This window comes from Haemaphysalis longicornis, unplaced genomic scaffold, assembly GCF_048455015.1.
Source record: "Haemaphysalis longicornis isolate Haplotype H1 unplaced genomic scaffold, Haemaphysalis longicornis Haplotype H1 scaffold_12, whole genome shotgun sequence".
In the NCBI taxonomy this organism is placed as follows: domain Eukaryota; kingdom Metazoa; phylum Arthropoda; class Arachnida; order Ixodida; family Ixodidae; genus Haemaphysalis; species Haemaphysalis longicornis.
In genome coordinates, this window is record NW_027526225.1 from 11896205 (window position 1) to 11909547 (window position 13343).

Consider the following 13343-nt stretch of genomic DNA (forward strand, 5'->3'; position numbering starts at 1 on the left):
GTTCCAAAAGAGACCGGCCGAAGTGCAGCTGCCGCGAATTCGCACTTTCAAAAGTGAACCGCGCGTGCGGCGGCAGAATATTTGTTTTCTACGGGCTACCAGTGTTATAAAAGAGACCGGCCGGCGTACGGCCAAAGAATGTAAGTTTTTTATTTGGTTAGCGGTCTTCGCCTGAATTATGGCGGGCGAACGGCCACAGAATATTTTGCAACCGGTGTTCAGAAGGAGAACAAGCCATGTAAGATCTCAGGTTATACGTCATTCTTTTAGTAAGCGGCATACACTCGAATGACGGCATGTGTCTGTGCGCTGGAGCTCATGCACCAATGGTTAGCAGGAGACCGGGCGCTGCACGACCGGTTTTTTCATAGGTGAAGAAAAAAGCCGTTAGGTCACCGAACGACGCAGATGCTTTTTCATCCGCTCCGTGTTTCTACGTTTTAAATGAACGAACTTCCCTTGTCAAACAGTACTGGAGGTTCTAGGTGAATGCACAAGGTGCAAGGACTCACTGGACATTACCAGGAGACATTTAGGCCATCGGGATGCCATTTATTGCACAAGAAGACTGTGCCACGCCGACGGGTGAGCTAAGCCTCGCCAGTCACCACCGCTACCACACCTCGCCCGCCGGCTTCGTCATCGCATCAACTCAAGGCTACTTTCCCCTTCGAGATATGGAGATCATTAAAGACATCAACACGGTAAAGATGTCCAACCCGAAATGGCGGTCCAACCAGAGATGGCGGCGTAAACAGCTTTTTCTGTAGATATAACATACCCTCGGAGTGCCAACACGGCTTCCAAAAAGGCAAATCTACAGAGACGGCGCTATTAACCCAGAAGGAGCTTATAATCGCCAACATAGAGAAAAACGAAATAACGTTAGGCAAATCTATCGATTATAGCAAAGCCTTCGACTAACTAAATGGTGAAATATTACTAAATAAGTTGTATGACTACGGAATACGCGGCCTGTCAAGTTCTGATCGACAGCAACACGTGGCGATAGGCAATTTTTATTCTTTCAAAACAGCCTTTTGTAGTGTACCCCAAGGAAGTATTTTAGGGCCCTTACTTTTCAATGCATATGTTAATGACATCGTTAATATTTCTTGTGATGCTACCTTTCTGTTGTATGCAGACGACAACAGCCTTTTTTTTTCGGGCAGTAATATAGTGGAAATCATGTTTAAAGCTCAAAAAGCACACTGAAGTTTTTGAATGGTCAAACACCAATGGACCTAAAATTAACGTGGGTGAAACCAAGGCAGTCTTATTTAAATCAAAGAACAAAGCAGCAAAGGTGGAAAGTATACTAACATTAGGCGGCATGTCTTTTGAAATGGTTGACAAACATAAAATACCAGCTATCACCTTTTCTACAGACCTCACATGGACGTCTCACGTTGAAATGCTAGCTAGATCCCCGTCATCCGCCGCTGGTGTGATATCGCGATGTCACCATTTTCTCCCAGAACACAATAAGCTAAACATTTACTACGCCCTATTTGCTACTCACATTAACTACTGGCACCTAGTGTGGGGAAACATACGATGCATAACCAAGATTTAATATTACGCCTTCAAAAGAGAGCACTCCGATTTTTTTCACATCTGCCTTTCAAAGATCATAGACCACGGCTGTTTTCCCGACATAAAATAGTAAGCGCGAGGAATTTCCATAATTGTCGTCTACTTAATTGGTATCTTTTTTCCTAATGACGAGTTTCAAGTAGTGCTCTGCAAGTATTTCTTCAACAATTTCAAGTATTGCTCTTCAAACAAGCGACTCTCGCAGACGCAGCGGTTACAGGCGGCTCGTTCCCCTTCGGCACACAGGGTATTTTCTACAGTCCTTGCAATATTCATTGCCTCCATCCTTAACGAATTTCGAAAAGATGATATAGACTACATAAAATGTATGAAGACGAATCTGCGAAAATAGTTCGCTGCAGATAGCTATTTGTCTTACTTTTGTGCACTTGGCCTTGACTTGTGCACTTGGCCTTGAATTGTGCAATTGGCCTTGAATGTTTGTTTTGGTTTCTTTTTGTTTCACACAGTGAAGTGTCACATGCCTTGGATAAGGTATAGCTGGTTCTGATATATTTCAGAATTGTGTTTATTGTGTCTATGCATTTTTTTCTATTGTTACTTAATGTATGTCATCATTAATATTGTTGCGTCTTAGTACACGGAGGTGTAGACAGCAGGATGGCGATGTACCTATTTATTAGGCGTAGCGCTACACCGAAGAGTAGAGGCAGCACGGCGAGGCTCAGCGAAGATGGCTGAATCAGTCTGGCCTACGAGCGGTGGACCCACACATTTACGTCGTCGTCTTCAAAAACCTGGTTGGCCAAGAAGCACGGAACGTAGCACTAACTGGCGTTTGAACTTTGCACGGTGATCGTACACATCGAGAGCAGGGCATCGCGGCTGGACAAATATCCACGTGACATTTGCCCCCTCGTCGAGACAGCATCGTCCCGATGCGTGCTCTTGGAAAAAAGAAATGGATGCGCTTGCGGCATTGTCCCTCAACGTGTGAGATAGGGCTTCATACTCACGAAATATACGACGTCAGGGCGGCGGTTACGCCGGCGTTGAGAAACAAGTGCGTCGTCCACAACCTCGTAGGTTACGTCGCTAAGTTGGCGCAAAACTCTATAGGGACCAAAGTAGCGTTTGAGGAGCTTTTCAGAGAGTCCTCGACGTCGAACAGGAGCCCATATCTAGACTCGTTCGCCGGGTTTCAAAACGGCAGTCCTGTGACGGACGTTGTAACGGTGCGTGTCATAGCGCTGTTTCTGCCTTGTTCGTAAGTGCGCCAGTTGACGCGCCTCTTCCGCTCGTTCCGTAAACTCATTTAGCTGCATGTTGTCGTTGCTGGTGTCGTGAGGCAGCATTGCGTCCAGCATAGTGGTCACGGGACGGCCGTAAAGGAGGAAGAACGGCGTCATCCGGGTCGTGTCTTGTTGAGCCGTATTGTAAGCGAATGTCACGTATGGCAACACGGCGTCCCAGGTCTTGTGCTCGGCGTCGGTGTATATACTCAGCATATCCGCTATTGTTTTGTTGAGCCGCTCACACTGTAAACGCAAACTAGCCGGAAATGGAGTTTTAATCAAGTAATGTGCCCTGAAAAGTACCTATAGCAAAAAATGTACTCCCTAGGCATGATCTAAAGAAGTGGACGAACCTCCATGGTAGTACCGTTGCCCATCCGGGTAGCAAAAGGGTGGATTTAGAACTACTTAACACCATTTGTGAGATGGCGTTCCGTTCCTTGTATACTACCACGTCCACAATAAACGCCCTATCTGAGGTAATCATCTCAAGCGGGCGGTCGCCATGTTAGTCTTCTGTTGTCTCCGTGCACCGGCACTTCAACCGTGGCCTAATGCCAGTGTTGTACACGTTCCTCTAAAATAGGAACGAAAGCTCGTTCCTCGTTCCTTCCCAATTTTGAAACGAGTTCCCGTTACAAGTTCCTTTATTACGAAAGGAACGCGTTCCAGTTCCACTTCGAAAATTGGAACGTGTCGTTACATTAACGTTACAATTAGGTTTTTAAATTAAAATACGGTGTCGGACAATCCTGGGGCGAAATTAAGTGAGAAATTTAAAACTCACATCGAACTATGTGTATTATACGAATATTAACACCACCGGCAGCAGATTATCTGGAGATAAAAATAATCAAAAGAAAATCTCCTAGGCGAATTTTTTGAGGGAGCACCGGACAAACTCCACACGGCTCTAGGACATTTCGGTGCAGGATGGTTCGGTGCGGAAATTTCGGTGTATGGACATATCGGTGTACGGACATTTTGGTACGCAAACTTTTCGGCGACCAAATTATCCGGTGCTTGCCTTGCCGTGGGTTCTGGACAACAATCTGGAGCAGTGAATTTATTTTTTGATTTTTTTAGAAATTCTACATTTATATATTTTTGTTTATTACCTATTCCTGGGGACACCTGTTATGCAGCCGATTAAATTCTTTAGCACACGTTTTGTTTTTTTCATTTACGACAGGTTGTTAGTTTATATTCGCTCTTCTTTAGCTAATCCAATTAACCGGTGTTTACGATGGTCCGGAGCCTTTTTTGTATTTTTTTAAAATTACACAACCTCAAATTACATAAAATGCACTCTCAAAATCCAAAACGTAACAAGCATTAGCTAGCCCCCCAGAATGCAGAAAACCTTATGAATGGTATTACGTAGGCTGGGCTGCCTTGCTAAAACGAATTGGCGAACACTGGTCTAGGATATTGTCATGGAGGAAGAACGGGCCTTTTTGAAAACAGCCGCAGCTTCTAATTTCCTAAATGTTGATTAAGCGCGTACGGGTTGCGCATACAAATTGCACGTACCCATCCTGTTCGGGAAAAGCAACCTTCGTTTTATGTTAACATGCCTACATTCACCACATTTTAATTCTTCGTCCTAGCGCCCCCTCCTCCCCGCCTGCACGTTCGTATCTCGACCAAATTTCTTTTTCAGTCATTATTTCCGGTTTCCCCTGAAAATCCTACAGGCGTGGCGGAGTTCACGGTGTCCGAAGCCTCACCGCAGTGATACAAGAAAAAGGTTTACATTCACCAGGAGCTCACGAAACCTCTATAATGTGCAACAAAAAGCCACCCAAAAAGCGTCTGAGAACACAATGGCCACTATCGTTTGCTGGCTACGCCCTTCCGCGCGTCGCGGTCATACCGACGGCGCCCCCACTCCAGGAATCGCTCTTTCTTCGCCTTCAGTCTCCCCATTGGGAATTAACCCTTCAAGTCGCGCATATCATGGACACCCCAGGTATACATTGCTTTCTCCCAATATAAGGAGCAAAAAAAAATGAATAGGCTAGTGTGACGAGAGCGGCAACAGTCGTCTTCAAGTTTTCGAAGTCCAGTTGACGCAATGGTGAACCACAAGTGACACCCCTTTCTCTCTACCAAGGCCGGCGGGGCTCAGCCTTTCCCTCCCCTAAGTAACGCCACCGTACGTGCGATCGTTGGTTGGTTAGTTTTAAGTAGAACCAACACCGAATGCAGCGAATACGAGATTGATTGAGGAAATAATTAAAACAGAATGCACACGCGCCTAATCTCCCTCGTTTTTCTGTTGTTTTTTTTCTCAGTTTTGCTGTGGGGGAGACTAAAAGCAGCAGCGTCTCGCACCGTTGGGTGAAGTGAAAGCAAAGCGCTTTGGTAACACTTAAAGTAGTAGGGTTGTTCACATGAATGTTAAAATTAAAAAAAAAGGTTCAATGGATGCAAATTAACAATGTTAATTTTTACCATCTACTACAGAAATTGGGTTTTACGTGGCAATGCTCCGCCAGGGTTTACCGTTCGCTTCCACACACGGCGGCGCAAGCACTAGTCTAGATCGTAAAATCATATCAATTGGTCACGAAATTAAAATATTAAAGCTAAAAGGTTCAAAGAATGCCTGGGACATCCCGTGACTCAAAATGTCTGGGCCAAGACGTCATGCACCAAAATGTCCGTTCACAGAAATGTCCGCACCGAAGCGTCCTGCACGTAAATGTCCGACACCGAAATCTCCAGATCCCGTATTAGACAATCTTTCCCCGCCGGGAACCAATTCTATCGGCCAGGCGCGCGTCCTGGCCTTCCCAGAAAAACGATGAAAGGTGGAAAGTATTCTTGCGGCTACGCTATTCACCCGTCGAACGCCGCGTAAGCTCAACCAGCATGCAAGCAAACACAAGCTGCGGCCTGCTGCGTAGTTATTCTTCTGCCTTTGACCTTCGAGGAAGCACTTATGGCTGAAGGGCGGGCAAATTGACCACCTTATAGGAAGAGAAACGCAGTAGCGACTTCTGGATTTTTGTACTCGGACCTTGGCATCCAAAACAACCAAATCCTAGCGATGTAACGGCAGGAACGCCGTTCCTGCCGTTCCTTCAAAAACGTAACGAGTTACCGTTACAGTTCCACCGACCCTTAATGGAACGGTGGCGTTCCTCCGTTCCTCCAAAAAGGAACTAGTTCCAGGAACGCCGTTCCTTGTAACGCCGTTCCGTACAACACTGCCTAATGCTAATTAGAACGAGTGAGCAGGACGCGACGGTTGCACGCAGCTACAAAACCAATACCGTACGTATACCCGTATAGATGCTTCAACCAGCGCGATCACAGGCAGAGAGCGCGGCCGTGTTGTCTCAATCTGTTTATTTTGGCGATAGGTGTTGTCAAACTCTGCTGCTAACGAAGAGGCAGTTCTCGCCGTTGCAAACAATTGCAATGTTCATCTGCTTCGCTTGCTTGCGCATACATATACGATTTAAATTCTCGTGCCAGCGCGCCAACGCACCCGACTGCAGCGACTCAACTTGCCCTGGCGGCACGACTGGCTGCCCGGATGTAAACAACCTCTGTGCTATCAACGCAGCGCGGCCGGTGACTCGGCGCGGCCGGAGCTTCAAGCCTCGCCTTGGGCCGTCGTTTTTTCTTAATTGTGGAGGACTAGTAGTGCCATTTGGTGGAAAGATTTTCATGTGCCCCTGTCACACGAGGAACGGCCGCAAACAGGATTTGGATACGGCGACAGGTGTGGACAGCTCGCTGGTAAGTGGTCTTTCATCAGTCGATGCGTTTGTCAAACGTTTGGATAGGGTTAACAGCGAAGTACCCGGTACCCGTGCCGCTCACAGCACGTACACGCACGGGCAAAGAAAAAAGCGCACACTCGTATTATTTTACTTGTTTGTGGGTTTTGGGGTCGCATTCGCATTCTTTTGTAGGCCGGTTTGTAACGGCATTCGAGATAAAATCGGTTGTCGCGCGCGGAGTCGTTTCAAAGCAACGTGACGGTTACTTCGTGCTGGCGAAAATCAGCGCAGTCAGACGGAAGCGGGAAGAAAGGTATAGAGATCGGGAAAGTTGGCGCTAATATATAAAAGAAAGCGTAATGCAAGGCGAGAAATATAACACAACCCGCCTGCATTTCTCCGAACTTCAGGACAGAGCCGCACACGGGTACGTTGTCACAAACTCGAGCGTACGACGTCTAAAAGTACCGTATATTTTTTTTTCATTTTTCAACGTGACCTGAGCCACTTATCTTCTCATTACCGCGCATGCAGACCTGATTGTGTCCCTGTGTTTGAGCGCACAGCCATCCTTTTGCGACATCAGAACCAGCAAACGCGAGAAATTGTAGAAGCCAGCCACATCAGAAAAGCTGGTTCCGAATGTATCAGTCATCCCTCTATCGCCCTGCTTAATCGAGAAGTCGCATATTTAGACGCACATTGAGCGCTATTTCAGTGCTTTTTCTGGGAATGCGTGTTGGGGGTGGGAGGGGGGTCTTAATCCATGTATGATGCGGTTATCTTTGCTGATTTTTCGCCTTTCGTGCGCCTCAAAGTTCGTTTTGTGGTTTTGTTGTTACGGTTTTTTAGTATTTTCGGCTGAGTGCGCCGAGAACTGTGACGCATTGGAGGCGCGGCAATTGGGCGCTTGGGCATATAAAGCTTTGAATTGTGCAATAATAAACTAGTTGCGAGTGTGCGCTTGTGCCGTCTTCATGTGTTCTTGCAGTTTATTTATGTGTGTGTTTGTTTTATGTGTGTGCGCGCAGTTTATTTTTCGCAATGCATAATTACCAACTCGCCCAACTCGCAACCCTTTTACAGATCCTATACTCCGTAAAAATGAGTTGCCTGTCCTTTTAGGTACGGCAAAATCTCGCGCAGCGCATCATTCTGCCAGGGGGCCATATCCTAATGTCAATGCACACACTATGAAAGCAGCTTGCACTTAATGCGTCACATTGTCTGCTGATAAGCATTTTAGATTCGCCCCTCTCATCATCCTTCACTTCGTGGAGATGGCGGGATTTTCTTTCATAGCTTGTTGTCACTGCAGTAATTAATAGCAGAATCAGTCCTACAAATCACAGGAACGGTTCGTTTCACGTTGAAAATAATCACAGTAACACACTTTGCACCACACAGAGGAACAATCGGTTGCAGTGATGAGGCATAAGGGTAACTTGTTTAAAGGGTCATGGAAGACAACCAGCAAGTTGATTTCAAACGGAAGTCGGACCTCCGCATAGCCATTTCAGCATTGATTTAGTGCCAAGATGCCTTAAGTGCTGAGAAATCGCTGTTCAACTGCTCATCAAACGTGACGCAAACACGACTGCAGTCGCTGTTTGCACCAGGATAAACCGGAAGCAAGTGAAGCAGCGGTGATTAATAGCAGTATACAAGCAACTGAATACAACATTACCACGTACCAAGCAGTTTGGTCAGTTCCGGTCAAATCGCTCATGCTTCCCCAAACTCCCCGGTCATTTGCCGTTCGAGGCCACTAAGCAAAATGTTTTTCCATTGGACCTGTGATCAGTATTTACGCTTCACTGAAGAAAAACATTGGCCTTTTGAGGCCCCGCAAGTTTTGGCGTCGAACGATTTTCTCATGCGTAGCTCGCATGCTCCCTTGGAAAGCGCTACTGCCACCTCAAGTATGGACGAGTAGCACCATCAAGCGGCAGCCAAGAAAGAAGTTGTGCGCGTCAGGCCACTTAAGCCCTTCCGGTGAAAACGTGTTTTTGCTAGTTTCAACCTTATTTAAAAAAAATGCCAGGTGTAAGAGGGGTATAATAGTGTTCTCCGTGAGCTAATCTATAAACCTAGAGAGACTTGCATTTTAACTTCACTGTCATTTAAAGTTGTGCTCGAGTATATTGTGCGGAAGTAATATCTTTTTTATTGCTGCAAAAGCCACGATGGTTAATGTACTGGCACTTGGTTTTATGAAGCCTTTGCATTCCTAATTTAAGTACTGAATCTTCGCAGGGAACCTCGCTTAACAATTTTATTACTGTACCGAATTATTAAGTTCATTTAACCATAGTGTCTGTTTTGAATTTTACATGTGGGGCATTTTTTTTCTTTTTTGCTTTTTCAGGTAGATGCTCCTTTGACTCCTTGCCTGCATTCCGCGAACGGGGAAATTAGCCTCCGCATCGGTGGCCAGAGTGTCTTGACTGCATCATCTTTACTGGGAGGACTGTGTAATCTGTGTGCATCGTTCTGGGTTTTCAACATTCAATATCCCAAGAAGGCACACAGAGCTCTAACATTTGTGGAACATGCCTTTTTTTGGACCTTGCCAGCACCAAACCGCGTTTGAAGGATTTAGAACTAATTAACTTTTATCGCATCAATATCCCTCACCAATATTTTATTTGTTTTCAATCCTGTAATCATTGGATAGTAGTTTAAAGAATTTCGTATTATGTTTCTGACGTTTTCTTTTTTTTTTTACTGAACAGGGGATATTTGATGGGCCCTTCTGTATGCTGATAATACAGCTATCTTTTAGTGAAGCAATAATATTAACCAACTAATATAAATTGAAACAATTGTCTAAATAATGTTGGCAACTGGTGCCAAATGAATCAACTCAAAAGTATCGGAAAAACACGAATTACATGGCTTTTTCTTCTCACTCTGAAGAAGCTGTCGCGATACCACTCATTCTGTTCTATATCCTTGCAATTAACCCCTCAGACTGGGTCACTTTTCTTGGCGCATTTGTGTCTTTATCAAAACGCACTGGTATTTTCCGCAGCATATTTCTCGTTCTTTATATTACTCATTTATCCATAGCCATCTCATTGCTGTCTGTCTCCTACATCATTTATCTCTTGTGCCTTTACCATCTACAAAATGCTCGTTACCTTTCAATATCAAATCGTTACACAGCTCTCGCTCATTTCACCACCAATTGAAAAAAATTTTTATTGTTTTAAACCACTGCAACCATTTTTTTCACTTTGTGTACTGAGTACTGATGCGTACTGATAAGTACTGACGCGTTCTCAATCCTCTAGTATTATATAATGATGTCACTTACCATGCCGTTGTGTTTGTGCCTATATGTTTTTCGCGTATTTCCAGTTCTTATAGTAATATTGTTTCTACAGTGTGTTCAACTAGCACACAGATCGCTCATTTCACCACCAACTGAAAATTTTTTGTTGTTGTAAACCACTGCAACCATTTTTTTCATTTTGTGTACTGAGTGCTGATACGTTCTGATAAGTTCTGATAAGTACTGACGCGTTCTCGATCCGCTATTATTATATAATGATTTCACTTACCATGTGGTTGTGTTTGCGCCTATCTTTGTTTTTCGCGTATTTCCAGTTCTTGTAGTAATATTAATTCTACGGTTTGTTCAACTAGCATTCTATTGCTGTCTTCCATTCCTAACTGGCGTGTTTTTAGCAATTTACCATTTTTGCTTTCTTATAGGAGGTCGCCCTAAGTTTTTATTTCGGAGCCTCCTTGTGTACACCATGTACCATGTAAACTTGTCTGCGAAAGTTCGTTTCAAATAAACCTGAAATCCAGAAAAACCGTGTGAAATCAGTACTCCCGCAGGGAACTAGAAATTCTCCCTTGTGGCCTTGAAAACCTCCTTTCGGAAGGCCTACAAAACCGCCCCAACTTTGCAAAACTCCATTCAAAAGAAATATATGCTTCCCTTGAACCTCCTAAAAACTCCCCTCGCGAGGCCTACAAAACGTAAAGCTCCATGCAAAAGAAGTAAATGCTTCCCTTGAACCTCCTCAAAACGCCCCTAAAATAACATAAGTACTCCCCAAGGGAGCTATAATAGGCGCCTATTTAACCGCCTAAGAAGTCCATAAACATCACTTAATAACGCCTTGAGGAAGTAAAGAATACTCCATTTTGATCTCCTTAAATTCTCCCTAACATTTCTTAACACTCCCTAACTACCTCCTTTCTATCACCTAAAAACACCCTGTTTTGGGGAGGTAAACAAAACCTCCCTGTTCCATGTAGTAAAAAAACTCCTACAAGGAGGATCACTAGAGGACAGGCGAAAAAGAACCTCTAGGGAGTATATGGGTGGAAAACAGTTTAGAGTGCAGTCAACCCGTTTGTCTGCGGGTGGTACGCTGTTGAGGTCTGATGTGCTGTACCGCTTAGTTGCATCACTGCGTCGACAAGCCCAGCAGTAAACGCTTTGCCTCGGTCCGTAATGACAATGGCCGGGGCACCGTGCCGGAGAACAATGCTGTCAATAAAAAACTTGGCAACCTCGAATGCCGTTCCTCTTTGGAGGGCTTTTGTTTCTGCATACCGAGTGAGGTAGTCGGTGGCGACTACAATCCACTTGTTCCCCGCGGACGACGTCGGAAATGGTCCCAACAGGTCCATCCCGACCTGTTCAAACGGCTTCTCGGGGATTTGGACAGGGTGCAGGAGAGCCGCTGGCCAGAGTGGTGGAGCGTTCCGCATAACATTCGCTGCACGTGCGCACGTAATGCCGCACGGCTGCAGAAAGTTTTGGCCAGTAGTATGACTGCTGGATCCTAGTCAGGGTACGGGTGAAGCCGAGGTGACCCGCCGTCGGCTCATCGTGGCAAGCCCGCAGAACCTCGTTACGAAGTATTGCGGGAACAACAAGCAGGCAGCTTCGCCCACGCGGCGAAAAGTTCGCTTTATACAGGACACCACCGCGGAGACTGAAGGATGACAGCGCTCTTGAAAACACCCGCGGCACAGTGGGCGAACGGCCCTCCAAGAAGTCGATCAGCGGCCGTAGCTCTGAGTCCCCCCGTTGCTGTTCCGACACGGAGGATGTGTCCAGCACGCCAAGAAAAGCGTCGTCATCGGTGCAGTCATTCGCCGACGCAGGGACAGCTGGTGCTCGGGAGAGACAATCGGCGTCGGCATGCTCTTGGCCGAACTTGTAAACGACTTTGACGTCAAATTCTTGAAGCCGAAGGCTCCACCGAGCTAATCGTCCCGACGGGTCTTTTAGGCTCATCAACCAGCAGAGCGAGTGATGGTCACTGACCACTGTAAATGGATGGCCATACAGGTATGGTCGATATTTAAGTACTGCCCAAACGACGGCGAGGCACTCCTTTTTGGTGGCCGAGTAGTTGGATTCCGAAGGGGACAAGGTTCGGCTGGCGTATGCTATCACCCTTGCGGCGCCGTCTTGCCATTGCAGAAGAACCGCTCCGAGTCCAACGTTACTGGCGTCGGTGTGAAGCATGGTGGTGGCGTTCTCGTCGAAATGGGCCAAGACCGGAGGTGTTTGCAACCGTTGGCGCAGCTCGTCGAACGCCCTCTGTTGCTCGTCATTCCAAAGGAACACGACATCATCCCTTGCAAGGTTCGTCAGCGGAGCTGCAATGTGGGCGAAGTCCTGTATAAATCGTCGGTAATAGGATCATAGCCCCAAAAAGCGCGTCACGGCGTTCTTGTTGGTTGGCACGGGAAACTGAGATACAGCTTCAGTCTTAGCAGAATCAGGTCGAACTCCAGCACTGCTAACCACATGGCCGAGGAACAGGAGTTCCTCGTACCCAAAATGACACTTTTCAGGCTTTAGTGTAAGTCCGGCGGATCGTATTGCCTCGAGGACAGACGTGAGACGTTCGTGGTGTTCTTCAAACGTGGTGGAAAACACGGTCACGTCTTCCAGATACACCAAGCAAGTTTGCCACTTTAGGCCCCACAGCACGGTGTCCATCAGTCGTTGAAAAGTGGCTGGAGCGGAACACAACTCGAACAGCAACACTTTAAATTCGTACAGCCCATAAGGCGTCACGAAAGCGGTTTTCTCGCGGTCCCGTTCATCGACCTTGATCTGCCAATACCCGCTTTTTAGGTCCATAGACCACAAATAGCGGGCATGTCGTAGTCTGTCGAGGGAGTCGTCAATGCGAGGCAACGGGTAGACATCTTTTTTGGTGACCTCGTTGAGTTTGCGGTAGTCCGCAGAAAACCGTAATGTCCCATCTCTTTTTTTCACTAGGATTACGGGCGACGCCCAGGGACTATTCGACGGTGCGATGACGTCGTCTTCCAGCATTTGCTGTACTTGCCGCCGTATTGCATCGCGCTCCTTGGGGGCCACACGGTACGGGCTCTGACGGATGGGCCTCGTTGTTTCTTCGGTAATTATTCTGTGCTTTGTCAGATGCGTCTGGCGGACACCTGCCGTGGACGAAAAACAGTCCGCATATTGTTCCAGTAGGTCGAGGAGCACTCGGCGTTTTTCGGACGACAGGTTGGTGCTGACGTCTATTGCGAGTTTGGCGCTCGCTGTTGTGGTGGCACCAGTTTGGAGCACGTAACAGCCCTCTGTGTCGTCGACAGCTTCGAAGAAGGCTACAGTAGTCCCTTCCAGGGTGTGCTGGCGTTCATTGGCGAAATTGGTGAGCAGGAGATTTCCGCGGCCACAGGGCAGGTGCACCAGGCCTCTCGCAATGGCAAAGCCATGGTCGAGGAAGAGCGATGTGTG